The sequence below is a fragment of the Chiloscyllium plagiosum genome, unplaced genomic scaffold, assembly GCF_037043375.1.
Source record: "Chiloscyllium plagiosum isolate Xiang-an unplaced genomic scaffold, Cpla_swu_hap1 HiC_scaffold_18, whole genome shotgun sequence".
NCBI classification, from domain to species: Eukaryota; Metazoa; Chordata; class Chondrichthyes; order Orectolobiformes; family Hemiscylliidae; genus Chiloscyllium; species Chiloscyllium plagiosum.
Window position 1 is genome coordinate 39,036,730 of NW_028270156.1, and position 15,062 is coordinate 39,051,791.

A 15,062-nucleotide genomic window follows, 5' to 3' on the forward strand; every position below is an offset into this window, starting at 1 on the left:
TTCACTAAAATATAATTGCCCTTGTCTAGACTGGGACCACAGAAATGATGCCAGAATGTACGATGGATGTTAAATTGAGAGTGGATCTACTACCCTAAAAATTTGACAGTGGAAAGGATCATCTCTTACAGGCACTAAGTTATTCTGAATATGATAAGGATATGTTTTTGTCAGTGCTTTAAAGTGCATCATAGCAATAATCATAAGATAAAAGCATCAGGTGAAAAATAGGAATTATGAGTAAATTGTCATACAGTGACAAAAGTTACCTGGAATCATACAAGAGCTGAGCAAATTGCCACATTAAGTACAATTACACTTATTCACAATGGAGAACTTGGAACCATCAAAATTTCATTATACATTCAAATCTACTAACAAAAGCCTCATGAGGCAATTAAACATACTTCTGAGAAGTTACATTTTTCTGAAGAGAAGGCTGGAAGCTTTATTTTTAGATATTGCTGTACATTTTTAGACATAACAGTTATATTTGAAAGTCACAAAGAAATTCCCAAATATAAAAGATCTATTGTCATTTTATCTCCTAAAATTGGATAGAAATTTGAATCTATGTTTGTTCTATGCTGTAGACAAAAGCTCAAATTCCTATGCATGTTTCCAATATTTCAATTTTAATAGGTCACTTCGGTGGTCATTTGGCATCACACAAAGTTACTTTTGACCATGAAAGGAGAAAGACAACTTTATATCCAGACAGCAGGTCACATTATATCTTTGAACATCATCTGAATTAGATCACATGCCTTGAAAGAATTTGCTTTGACAAGTTTTATAATAATTTTGTAGCAGAGGTGAAGTTACTTCATGAACCTGTTAAAATAGATTAAAATCCCGTTGGAGAGTTGGATTCCAGGCATTTTTTTTCCCTAGGAACAGTTCTCTATAGACTAACTGGTATCAGATCATATGTATTTAAATCACTTAGTTTACTGAATTATCCAGTTACTATTTAACTATGTGGAAAAGTGAGAGATCCCACTTGAACCCTGACTTGCACTTTTCTTTCTGCTTAATTTACCAGTTTTCACATTCATTTCAGGTCATTGAGCAGCTCCACATGACTGCAAAGCAGTTAAATAAGAATTTCACAAGTTCTCATTTCTTGAAAAATGTTCAGTACCATTCATTAATTTGAGAAGAGTCAACATTACTGTTATGGTACATTTATTCCAAATAAATATATTCACAAAAGCTGTCTAAACCTTTTGTGTGTCAATGTTTAGATATTTCTCTTTATGGAAGAGAACAGAGGAGAAATGTAAGCTTACACTTTTCAGATGCATCCATTGATGACAAAACCTCATGAAATTATGTTTTTCATTTTTACCTTCTGGTATTGAGCTTAAAAGGAAAAAGAAAATATAATTCACAGCAGGAGTTGGTCAACTGACAGTGAGTTGGGAAGGTATTAAGGGTGGTTTTCACATGTTTGAAGAGGGGACAGCTGCATTCAGCCACAATAGGGGAGCACGTTTTCCTGTCTCTAGAAGGCTAGTATGTCAGTTTGCAGTCGACAATGCTTAGCCCTCTGGGACTACCAGGTCAGTGAGGGAATTGGAGATTTCCTTGATTGCTGTCAAGGTTCAAGGTCATGACATACATTAAAAAAGTATTCCAAGTCATAAAATTTACAACAGAAATTACTTTATAAACTCTCCATAAGATGTGACCAGTGTCAGATTAAAATGAAAATAGGGACTGATTAAACTGATTGCAGTTGTGTTTCAGAGTTAGGGTTTGTTTTGGTAAAATGGTGAAAACAGTCAGTCTGTTAATAAAACTGAGCACATTGAAGGTCTTGCTTTAATACACCAATTTTGGTCCTCGTTGCTAATTGCCATAATGTGAATTTGCCTGAAGATGGCTAAACAGCCACCTGCATGTTTGCACTCTAATCTGATGAGATGTAATTTTTTCAGAATATGCGGGCTCCCCTCACCAATTTCCATTGAAGGGTTGGAGAGGGCTGGCTAAGGGATTAAAGTATGATTCCTGATGAAGAAAATAAGTCTAAAATGTAAGAGTAACAATACTTCTGGAATCAAAGCAGCATCAATAGCTGTGACATTTTTCAATTTAGATTAATGGTTAAAGTTCAATTTTTTTTTTCTGAGCATTAGTGAGTTTCCAATTTGATGGAAGCCCGTCCTTCATATGCATGGTTTCAACAGGGCCACTCCCTGCAACTTGCACTGCGCAAGTTATAACACGTGCACTATACATTTTCATATAATATGCAAATGCATATAATTGTTATGTGCATTAGATATGAGATATATAAAGGATATATGAAAGTATCAGCAAGATAAAGTATGGAAGTTTGTGTCTGAATTCAACAGTCTCAAAATACTTTTTGTATTCATTCAGGTCCACCATCTACAATGCACACGTCAGGAGTGTAATGGAATACTCGCCTTTTGTCTGAATAAGTTCAGCTTTGACAACAGTCAAATGGGTGGCACTTACAAGATCAATATTTCATGCCCATAACTAATTGCGCAAGAGAAGATGTATGAGCTGTTTTCTTGAATCATTGCAATCTATTTTACGTAGGAGACCTATGATGCCGTTGTGGACAGCATTCCAGATTTTGACTGAATGACAGTAACAGGAACAGCAACGTATTTTCAGCTCCAGAGGATAACTTGCAGCTGGTAATGTTCCAATGTATCTACTGCTGTCGTCCTTCTAAATGGATACTGTCATGGGTTTGGAAGATGCAGTCTACAGGGTGGTGCAGTGCACCTTGTACACACAGATACTACTAAGTGTTGGTGGTGGATGGAGTGAGTGTTTGTACAAGTGGAGCCAAACAAACTGTTTTGTCCTGGATTGTGTTAAGCTTTTTGAGTGTTGTCGAAGCCGAACTTATCCAGACAAAAGGCAAGTATTCCATTACACTCCTGATGAGTGCATTGTAGATGGTGGACAGCTTTATGGAGTCAGGAGATAAGTTACTTGCTGCAGGATTCCTAGCCTCTGAACTGCTCTTCTACCACAGTACGTATAGATTAGATTACTAACAGTGTGGAAACAGGCCCTTTGGCCCAACAAGTCCACACCGACCCGCCGAAGCGCAACCCACCCAGACCCATTCCCCTACGTTTACCTCTTCACCTAACACTACGGGCAATTTAGCATGGCCAATTCACCTAAACTGCACATTTTTGGACTGTGGGAGGAAACTGGAACACCTGGAGGAAACCCACATAGACACAGGGAGAATGCGCAAACTCCACACAGTCATCCACCTGAGGCAGGAATCGAACCCCCAGGTCTCTGGCGTTGTGAGGCAGCAGTGCTAACCACCGTGCCGACCACAAATGGCTAGTCCAATTCAGTTCTGTTCAATTCTTCCCTCATGGAATAATGAGAGTCAAGGATTCAGTGAATAATGCCACTGAACTTCAAGGGGCAATGGTTAGATTTCCATGTTAGAGGTAGTCATTGCCTACAACTTGTGTGGTGTGAATGTTACTTGCCATTTATCGACTTGATTTTGGATACTGTCCAGGTCTTGCTGCATTCAGACGTGGACTGTTTCAGTATCTGAGGAGTCACAAATTATGCTGAAAATCATGCAAATATCTCCACTTCAACATTATGCTGGAGCCATGGATACTACGTTGACGAACTCCTGCAGAAATATCCTAGAGCTGAGATTACTGATGTCCAACAATCATATCCATCTTTCTTTGGGCCAGGTATGATTCTAACAAGCAGAGTGTTTTCCTCCTGATTCCCAATAACTCTAATTTTGCCAGGGGTCCTTGATGCCACACTTGCTCAAATGCAGCCTTGCTGTCAAGAATGGTCACTCTCACTGTATCTCTGTGATTTGGTTCTTTTATCCAAGTTTTTTTTTATTTTTATTTATTTTAACTTTTATTCTTTTAACCAAGATTTAATGAGGTCAGGAGCTGAGTGGCCCTGGCAGAATCCAAACTGGACATCAGTGAGCAGGTTCTTACTAAGTGCTGTTTGATAGCCCCGTTGATGACAATTTCCATAACTCTCTTGATAATTGAGAACAAATTGATGGTTGGATTTGTCCTGCCTTTTGTATACAGGACCTACCTGGGCAATTTTCCACATTGTTAGCCAATGTTGTTGCTGTGTCAGTATAGCCTGGCGAGAGATGCAACAAGCTCTGGAGTACAGAAATTCAGTAATATTGCTGGAATGTTATAAAGGCCTGGAGCCTTTGCAGTATCCAGTTCCTGCAGCAAAATTTTACTATCATTTGGAGTGAATCAAATAAGCTAAAGACTGGCATCTCTGATGCTGGAGAATGATTAATTCGATTAATTGCTTTGAAAAAACATTCCTTTAATGATCATTTGTAATTCTGAATTTACCAGAAACACTGGTCTATATCTCATATGCATTTTATCACACATATTAGGCAATAAATATCTCTGAATTGTATGATGTGAACATGACATCCATTTTTCACAATAAGACCATAAGACATAGGAGCAGAAACTAGGCCATTCAGCCCAACAACTCTGCTCCACCATTTAATCAAAGCTGATTAGTTTCTCAACCCCATTCTCCCACTTTCTCCCTATACTCTTGATCCCCTTGACAATTAAGAACCAGTCTATTGCCATCTTAAATACACTCAATGACCTGGCCTCCACAGCCTTAAGTGGCAGTGAATTCCATAGATTCACCACGCTCTGGCGAAATACGTTTCTCCTTATCTCCACTCTAAAAGGTTTTCCTTTTACCATTAGGCTATGCCCTCGGGTCCTAGTCTCTCCTACCCAATGGAAACATCTTCCTTATATCAATTCAGTATTTTGTAAGTTTCAATTAGATCCCCCCCCCTTATCCTTCTAAACTCCATCGAATACATTCCGAGAATCCTCCAATGTTCCTCATATGTTAAACTTTTCATTTCTGGGGCCATTCTCATGAAACTTCTCTAAACCCACTCCAGAACCAGTACATAGGTGGTCCATAACTGCGCACAATCTGCACAGAGTGGTCTGATCAGAACCTTGTAGAGCCTCAGAACTATGTCCCTGCTTTTATATTCAACTCCTCTCAAAATAAATGCCAACATTTTATTTGCCTTCCTAATTACTGACTCAACCTGCACGTTTCCCTTGAGAGAATCCTGGACTAGAACTCCCAAGTCCCTATGCACTTCAGGCTTCTGAATTTTCTCCCGATTTAGAAAATAACACATGCTTCTATTCTTCTTACCAAAGTGCATGATCTCACACTTTCTCACGTTGTATGTCATCTGTAATTTTTTTTTTCCCATTCTCCATAACCTGTCCAAATCCTTCTGCAGCCTCCCCAGTGCTACCTGTCCCTCTTCCTATATTTGTGTCATCTGAAAACTTAGCCAGGATGTGCTCAGTTGTTTCATCTAGATCATTAATGTATAAAGTGGTTCCCAGCACAACTCAACAATCTAAGATCACAGAGCAGCAATTAAAAACTGGTGAGTTAAGCTGATTTTTCTTGATATTGTTTAAGGAAGGAATGTTGGCTCGATACTCGGAGAATTATCTGATTTCCTTCGAGGTATTAACTACCCAAATCACAGGCCTATACTTGAATTCCTCTTCCAATACATGTGCACCAGTGAAGTACAGTATTATGGTTTTGGCACTTCCAGACGCAAATAATTTTCAAGAATGGAAATAATGGGACAGTAAATTGCAAAGTGATGATTTTAATCACTATTTATCAACACTACTATCTAAAACACGGTATATAGAAGTTTAAATATATTGGGTAAAATGAGAAAATCTTTTTCATCAAAACTGACATAGTTATCTGAATGTGAGCCGTGAGTTAATAGCTCAATTGACAAGTTAAAATCATGAAAATGAAATTCAAGTCGAGTAACTGTCATTTGATCTGTGAGCTCTCATGTGTCTGCTATTTATAATATATTATACCCGACAACAACTCATATTTTTCATAGACAACATTTCACCAAGTTCACAGACACACACAATCAGAAAAGCAAATGGACACTGTCCCAATTAAGATAATCTGAGAAGCAGTGAAAATCAAAATCTCATAGATACTGGAAATTTAAAAGAGAAACAGAAATGGCTGAAAAAAAAAACTCAGTAGGTCAGGCAGCATTGTTGAAGAGAGGTAAACGTAGGGTTAATGTTTCAGGTTGATGTCAAGACAGTATGCTGCTGATCCTTACAGAGATGGAAAGTCTCGGGTTTGATCCTTGGCTCGTGTTTAAATATACAATTGCCAGAACAGTATGGGTGCTCCAACTGGTCTCAGTACCTCTGAATTTTGAAGGCAGACATAAAAGAACAGCTACGATTCAGGTTTGTAAACAGGCTTGAAAAATGTTTGGACGGTTTATGGACATGATCTGACTTGGCCACGGTGTCTGGAAAAGTGCCAGAAGTGTCAGCGTCCACTTACAGCACTAAATTACACGAGAAAGAGGTTTTCCTTGAAACTGCTTTAACAGTACACCATGTGGAAAAGAAAGATAATTGTTAATGACTGAAGGTATGATTTATCACCAAATTTAATCTCAGATGGACAACAAAATGTCTCCCAGGTGTTTTTCAGTTTGTTCTAGGCTTTATGTGTCTTGGCAACTTGCCCAAATATTTGTAGCAAACTACTTAGGAAAGAAAAGACAAAGTTTTCTCATTTACTCATGTGCAAACATGTTTTTCAGAAGTCCAGAGTTTTGATACACTCTGCAAAACGTTTGCCTGAACAAAACTAAGTTACATAATTGAAATCTACACAGGAAAGTTTAAACCAATTGGAGTACTTTTTAATTCAAAATTACTGTATATTTTACAGAGAAAAAAAAATTCCACGTATTTGGTAGATAGGGAAAAAGAAGAGGGCCTTGCATTTGTGTAACACCCGAAATATTCACAAGACAATCCAAAGTTCTTTACAATCAATAAATCTACTTTTGAAGTAGAATGCTATGCAAACTTTATGTGGGCTGGTCATAACACAAGGGTTCAAACACTGTTAGGCACAGATATCTGTTACCTAGAGACAATTTTACTACAACAGCAGTAATAATTCAGAACATAACACTGACAATTCACCATCCATTATTAAATAAACAAAGGAAACAATAATAAGCATTAGGCTTGTCTTTAACAGCCCACTTTTGAATATTCTGTCAACACATACCATTTAAACTTAACCAGAAGGAATGATTATTTGATGGGATAAAAGATTGACCATCGCCATTCTATTCCTCTGTGCATTGCCATAAACATCAACATTAATAGCTTAAGAAGCATAGAATGCAACAGCACAGAAGGTGGCTATTCAGCCTATTGAAACATTGCACGAGTTCTTTGAAAATGTGATCCTATCAGCCCCATTCTCATTCTCTTCTCACTCAGCCCTACATTTTTTTTCCCCTTTTCAATCCCTCCACTAAAATACCAAACAGAGGAGTTCAACATGACTATCTTCAGCATTTGTATATCATAAAGCTTCCTTTCCAGATAAATATATGTTTGAAACATTAGATTTTGTGGTGTCAATTTTATTTTTATTTAGTCCTGCTGAAAGCAAGTTAATATAAACAAGTAGCAAAAAGTGTTTTGTTTTACTTTAAATATTAATTTACCCAGTATTACACTACTACCAATTCAAAGTACTTGAACTTGCAAAAAAAGAAACAACCTATCAACATCTCCCCAATGGAAGTGATATTCAGGACAGTGTTAATAACTGACATGGACCAGAGTTACAGAGAGTTAAATCTTGTCAGTATATCTTACTAAAATCTACGGAAGCAGTGAATTTGATCATCAGATCAAGTGCACTCTTCCTTTTCCATTTAAGCAAATAGCTTAATTCAGCTCCAACATTCTGTGGTCCTTGCAGAATGGAGACATATTTATATTCGAGTTCTAGTTTTTGAGTTATGGGGATAGGTTCTTCCCATGAGTGAGTCCTCTTACTCTTCCCAGCAAATACTAGTGCGATTGCAAACTACTGTTGCTTGAGCTAAGTACAAATTGAAGACTTTTCAGTCACCCCACCTCCCCCGACACACACCACCCTCCCCCCCACCCCCCCACCACCCCCAAGAAGATTAGTTTTTAGAAAATGGATGTGGAGGCCATGCGCATCGATCCCTGAAAGTTGCCACCCAGGTGGATGGTGCTGTTAAGAAGGCATCAGGTGTGTCAGGTTTCATTGGTAGGGGGATTGAGTTCCGGAACCGCAATATCATACCGCAACTGTACAAAACGCTGGTGTGGCCACACTTGGAATATTGTGTACAGTTCTGGTCGCCCCATTACATGAAGGATGTGGAAGCATTGGAAAAGGTGTAGAGGAGATATACCAGGATGTTTCTGGAGGGAAGGTCTTATGAGGAAAGGCTGAGAGACTTGGGTCTGTTCTCATTGGAAAGAAAAAGGCTATGGGGGGATTTGATGGAGACGTACAAGATGATCAGAGGATTAGATAGGGTAGACAGTGAAAGACATTTTCCTGGGATGATAACATCAGCTTGTACAAGAGGGCATAACTACAAATTGAGGGGTGATAGATTTAAGACAGGTGTCAGAGGCAGGTTCTTTACACAGAGAATGGTAAGGGCGTGGAATGTCCTGCCTGCTAATGTAGTCAACTCAGCCACCTTAGGGAGATTTAAACAATCCTTCGATAAGCACATGGATGATTTCGGGATAGTGTAGGGGGACGAGCTGAGAATAGTTCACAGGTCGGCGCAACATCGAGGGCCGAAGGGCCTGTCTGCGCTGTATTGTTCGATGTTCTATGTCTATGTTCTATGTTCTAAAATATTTGGTAACAACTTCTGATGGATCCAAAATTTTTTAATTGAATAATTTTGAATAAGTTCATCCTTTAATTCAACTTATCTATATCAAATGAATGTCTCAAGGGTCTACAGAAGACCAGTCGAAGTCAGAGAGTGGTGGTAGATGGTAAATATTCAGCCTGGAGCCCAGTTACAAGTGGAGTTCAGCAGGGATCAGTTCTGGGTCCTCTGCTGTTTGTAATTTTTATTAATGACTTGGAAGAGGGAATCGAAGGGTGGGTCAGTAAATTTGCAGACGATACGAAGATTGGTGGAATTGTGGATAGTGAGGAGGGCTGTTGTCGGCTGCAAAGGGACTTAGATATGATGCAGAGCTGGGCTGAGGAGTGGCAGATGGAGTTCAACCCTGTCAAGTGTGAGGTTGTCCATTTTGGAAGGACAAATAAGAATGCGGAATACAGGGTTAACGGTAGGGTTCTTAGTAAGGTGGAGGAGCAGAGGAATCTTGGGGTCTATGTTCATAGATCTTTGAAAGTTGCCACTCAGAGCTTGTAAGAAGGCCTATGGTGTATTAGCGTTCATTAGCAGAGGGATTGAATTCAAGAGTCGTGAGGTGATGTTGCAGCTGTATAGGACCTTGGTAAGGCCACATTTGGAGTACTGTGTGCAGTTCTGGTTGCCTCATTTTAGGAAAGATGTGGAAGCTTTGGAGAGGGTGCAGAGGAGATTTACCAGGATGTTGCCTGGAATGGAGAATAGGTCGTACGAGGATAGCTTGAGAATGCTAGGCCTTTTCTCATTGGAACGGCGAAGGGTGAGGGGTGACTTGATAGAGGTTTACAAGATGATCAGGGGAATAGATAGAGTAGACAGTCAGAGACATTTTCCCCGGGTACAACAGAGTGTTACAAGGGGACATTAATTTAAGGTGAAGGGTGGAAGGTATGGGGGGGGATGTCAGGGATAGGTTCTTTACCCAGAGAGTGGTGGGGGCATGGAATGCGCTGCCTGTGGGAGTGGCAGAGTCAGAATCATTGGTGACCTTTAAGCGGCAATTGGATAGGTACATGGATAGGTGCTTAAGCTGGGACAAGTGTTTGGCACAACATCGTGGGCCGAAGGGCCTGTTCTGTGCTGTATTGTTCTATGTTCTATGTTCTATGACTTCACTTATCCCTGTGAGCGTATGATATAGTCTTGTGAATATTTGTTTTCTTTTCAATGAAAAAAATGAGCATATAAAGCTTTCAACAATTCATTGACTTTAAAACTTGCATTGTATGCAGTCAATTCTCAAAAGAAATTGTCGAAAATGCAAAAGATTGAATGAAGTGAGGACAAAGTAGGGTAGCAAACTTGACACATTTAAGAATTTTTCTGATTTTTAACTGTGAAATTCTGTTGCTAAGGGGAAGATTTTTGATGTATACTATTTGCAACTAAAGTGTGTAAATGCAGCTGTTACAAAGGCGTTTACCCTTCATTATAGATGACAGCTAAAGGAAATCTTCAAATGTCAGCACAAAATGTTCAGTATTGTGTTTAGGAAGATTTATGCTGCAAAGCAAGCCTTACTTTCATGAGTACATCAGTGCTCTCTTAAGCAAAATAAAAACCCAATTTCTCCATTAACTCCAATTTGGCTTCACTGTTCAGAGTGACTCCTTTTAGCAGCTTATATCTTTTTGTAACAGAAAAGCCACTGTAAGACAATGGGCACTATTTGTGCTGCTCTAGTAAATCTAGATGGTATGAATTCAAAACTGTGATAGCAAGTTCTGAAACAGAATACAATTATTATTTACCAAATGAAATGGAAGCTGCTGGATCACTGTCAAATCTCAAAAGGTTCACTAATGACACTCAGGGAAGGAAATGCTACTGCCAATGAAGTCAATCATTACACATGCCGCCAATCCATACCATGTGGTTGGTTCTAATGCCCACAGGATATTTAGGAATGGGTGGTAATTCTGGCTTTGCTGGCCTTATCCAGATCTAAATAAAACAAACTAAAAGCATTAGGTAAATATTGCAAAATCATAGTGGGTTAGGAAAATTAACAGTATCAAATAGATAGTTAGCTGACAGAGTGGAAATATACAGCAGCATTTCAATTGTTACTTAAAATGGCAAACAATGGGTCTGTGGCAGCTAAAAGTACCTTTGCCTCCATTTTTGGGTGCACAGTTCGCAACTCATGATTTGCACATGAATACTTTTGCACTGCTTCCCCATCAGAATTATTTCTGTATGAAGCCCAAGCACAACATGTGATGACTGCACACTCAACAAGGGGCCTAACAGTTTGTGAGGCCAGCATAGGTGCACCGAGCTTGCAACTCTTAGAAAAGATCGACTGCTCCTGAAGAGAAGCTACCTTGAGTCTAAAGAGGTGCTTGCTGAATGCTGCTACTGCAATTTTACAGAAGAGATATGGAACACCTGGGAGTAGGTTTCTACTTTAGAAAGTTGCACATTACAAAAAAGCAACTTGGAACACAACTTCCACAGATTCAGTATCTTCCTATTTATATGAGGCTACATGAATCTCCAGTTAATGCTAAATAAAAACCAGAAGAACTGTGGATACTGTAAATCAGAAACCCAAACAGAAATTGCTAGAAAATTCCAGCTGGTCTAGCAGCATCTATAGAGAGAAATCAGAGTTAATGTTTTGGATCGAGTGACTCAGTTCTGAGGAAGGCTCATTCAACCCAAAACATTAACTCTGATTTGTCTTCACAGATGCTGCCAAACCTGCTGAGTTTTTCCAGCAATTCCTGTTTTTGCTCCAAGTTAATGCTCTCCATCAATTAAGTACAATTAATATATTATTACAAACATGGCTCCGAGGTTGACCAATCTGATTTTGGAGGTTCTAATCAGGGAGTGGACAGAAGAAGAGAGACTCAGACTTTGATTTTCATTCCCAATCTAAAATGGAAAGAGAAAAGATCGCAATTTGGAAGTGAGGTCAAGGATTGTGACTTTATCAAGAGGGACTGCTGATTTAAAACAAAAAGACAGCAGTTGAGAAGACAGAACTGTTTATAATATGAGCTATCATGATGACCAGGAAGGGAAGTTGTGTTGTCAGTAATTTAGCTCAAATAAGGTTGAGTGAGCAGAAGGTTGGTTTCATCAACAAGGTAGACTTGGAGAGGACATGAGGAAGATTGAAGGACAATTGGAGAAGGATCAAAGTTCAGGGCTTTGTGTGGGACAAACTTCAGAGCAACTTTGGCCTAATGGACTAGGGGAAGCAGAGATAGCTGATGGAATAGTATTACTCTGAGGTCAGACATCCATGCACTTTCCACTCTTTGCTGGTGTTGAATTTGGAGAAAACAGAGAAGGATGGTTTCAGAAAATGGTTTGCAGGAGAGAAATGAAGATGGGTGTCATCTTTGCATTCCAGGATATTGTGCAATGTGAATATTTTTGCACATGAGCTCAGGACCTAAGAGTACTGTAAGTGGTCCAGCCAGATCTGGAAGTGGATAACGAAGACAATTGGCAACCATTCTGCTCAAGTTCACATTCTTTTACCTGAAGGAAGTAAAGGTGAGGACTGTACTGGGAGAATAGTCGGGGTGAACAAGTAATGGCTTTATTGGTAACTTGGGCATCAAACAATTGCAGCAAAGTATTGCTGAACAAGTCAGTAAGTGCAGAAATGCTGTGGTGAACAGATGACCAAAGATTAAACAGCTGGGATTTTGAATGCGCAATTGTAAATGATTTGGGGATTTTTTTTCCATCATGCAAGATATAATGTTGGATTAGGAAATGGGGATGTGTGTGGAGAATAATACAAGGATGAATGACATGTTTAGAGTCGGCCTTGTCTGTAATTAGTATGATGGAGATGGCAAGGCCTTTTGAGATGTCAAAGACAAGGGGTGACTGTGAAGGTGGTTTGGGATTTTACATGGTGGCAAATATTAAAGAGGATCAGCGGCCAGGGAACAGAGGGGAGAGAGAAAAGCATGGACTGATATGGAAATTCTAATTCCTGAAATTTGCTTGGTCTAGTGGATAAGGGTGGAAGGAATCTCTGAGAATATTATATACTGGCCATCTATAGAAAAAGTAAGGTTTTTAAATGGGAGTCAAACATGCACATAGAGACTTGGTTTAGAGTCCAGAAGTTGAATAGAAATTTTGAAGCCACTGTGCTCCAGGGAAAATGTCATTTCCTCAGAATTTTGCTGTCAATTACACAATGTTTATTCGTAGATGTTAAGTTTTTTCAAGCACTTGCTGATACTTTAAAGGATTGACGCTTTTTTCGATTTGTTATAAGTAGATTGGAAAGAAGGATTGATTTTATAAAAAGCTTTATTTGCATATATCATGTTGTCACTATTGGGTTCATTACTTCTATACAGTGTATAAAAGTTGAACGTGCATGGAGGCATCATAGTTTAGCATGTGTGACATGAGGGAGTTAGGTGAGAGACAACATTACATATGTGGGAGGGTGGCCTAAGCGTACATTGTGGACATGAGGAGCCAGAATGGGTAGGTGAAGTGCCAGAACCTGGTATGAGTACATGAGAAGCAATGAGGGTAGGTTAGGGAGGATAGTCAAGTATGAGAGATGCATTTGGAGGATCTTTTGAACTTATCTTTCAAAATATTTCTGCATCCAGTCTATAGTTCACAACTCCTTTGAAGTGACATGGACAATTAATCTTTAAAAGGCTGACTTGACAGCGTAAAAGTGGTGAAGGAATAGAATGACCCATCTTTTTGATAGGTCCAGCCCAATCAGGACTATAGAGTACAGACTCACACCCCACACCTTTAAAAGGCACTTTTGAAAATAGGAAACCTCAGAAATCCCACTCAACTGCCAATTTATTGTATCCCTACAGTATGGAAGCAGGTAATTTGGGACATCAAGTCATAATCACTCCTCTGAAGAGTATTCTACCCAGACCAACCCTCATACCCTATCCCTGTAACCCTACATTTCCCATGATTAATCCATCTAACCTGCACATTACTGGACACCATGGGCGATTTTGCATGGCCAATCCATCTAACATGCACATCTTTGGACTGTAGGAGAAAACCAGAGCACCCAGAGGGGATCCTTGCAGACATAGGAAGAACATGCAAATTCCACACAAACAATTGCCCAAGGCTGGAATCGAACCAGTGCTAACCAGTCAGCCACCATGCCACCCAATTGCTACAACTGGCAATTTAAACTGCTCCAAAAACATCCAGGCCAGTGTGCACATCAGCACATGTATGTGTGAGTCCTGATGGGGTTGGATGAAAAGAGGTTTGAGGAAGCTTGCATGGAATATACCTGGCAGAATAGAGTAGGTGAGCAGAATAACTTGCATCTGAGCAGCAGATTCTATCTAAAGCGGTGTTGAATAAATCACACACCTTTGTGAGCAATCAGCCTTGAGAGTTAAAAATATTTAAAGTCTTGCAAAAATTAAATATTTTACTGAAATTTCAGCATGTATTCCTGGCCCACAAGCATGCTGTGAAGGCATTTACTTCTTCCTTGCAGCAATTCTTGCCTCTCTTTATCTGCCAAGTTTCCCGCACTGTCAGCATTAAGGTGATAACAGGAAAAAATTGAGATATGCCTCATTAAAACATTTAAATGGGCAACTAACTTCTTGGGAATGAAATGATCACCCATGCTTCATTCCTAAACTCTTTAAAGCCAGAAGTGGCAGGTTCAAGGCTGGTTGTGCTTGAGTTTGAGAGATTCTCTCTAGGCATTTTGATCCCATCTGACACAATGCCAATGATGTTGAGAATTAAAATTCCTTCCACAACAGCTTCCCAACTATATACAGTTTATGCAGCTTATGATTTTAAAAATTGATGATGGGGCCTTCCTTGTCTGTCCAAGTTCAAAAAGCATTAAAACAAAAGCAATTAATCTGCAACAAATCTTGCTTCTGCGTTAGTCGACCCTGGCTGTCAGTAGGGGTTCTAGATATTTTTAACCAATCTCTTCAGACACGTTATGACACACCTCTGGAGGTGGAATTTGAAGTCAGGACTTCTATCACAGAGATAGGGACACTACCACTGCTCCTCAAGAGATCTTCAGTCATGATTTTAAGCTGTTAATTAAACAGATAAAGTAACGTGTGCAAGCAGTCTGATTCAAAGCATCATGGTGTACGTTGATGGTCCCAGTAGACTTGCAACCTCATAACATTTGACCTATGCCGAGGCAGCTCAAGGGCAAGGCACTCACAAAGACTAAACAGCAGGT

At 39.4% G+C, this 15,062-nt stretch overlaps 2 long non-coding RNA genes across 4 annotated transcripts in view; one reads left to right on the forward strand and one right to left on the reverse strand.

Moving 5' to 3' along the window:
• The window catches only part of LOC122558047 (uncharacterized), a 148,044-nt gene that overhangs the window by 49,863 nt on the left and 83,119 nt on the right, over positions 1 to 15,062 (reverse strand). The gene's annotated exons all lie outside the window — the stretch shown is intronic.
• LOC148146962 (uncharacterized) overlaps positions 6,219 to 15,062 on the forward strand; it is a 51,722-nt gene continuing 42,878 nt past the window's right edge. The window contains exon 1 of the long non-coding RNA XR_015760023.1: positions 6,219 to 6,341. This is a non-coding gene — a long non-coding RNA (uncharacterized LOC148146962). The remainder of the gene's footprint in view (positions 6,342 to 15,062) is intronic.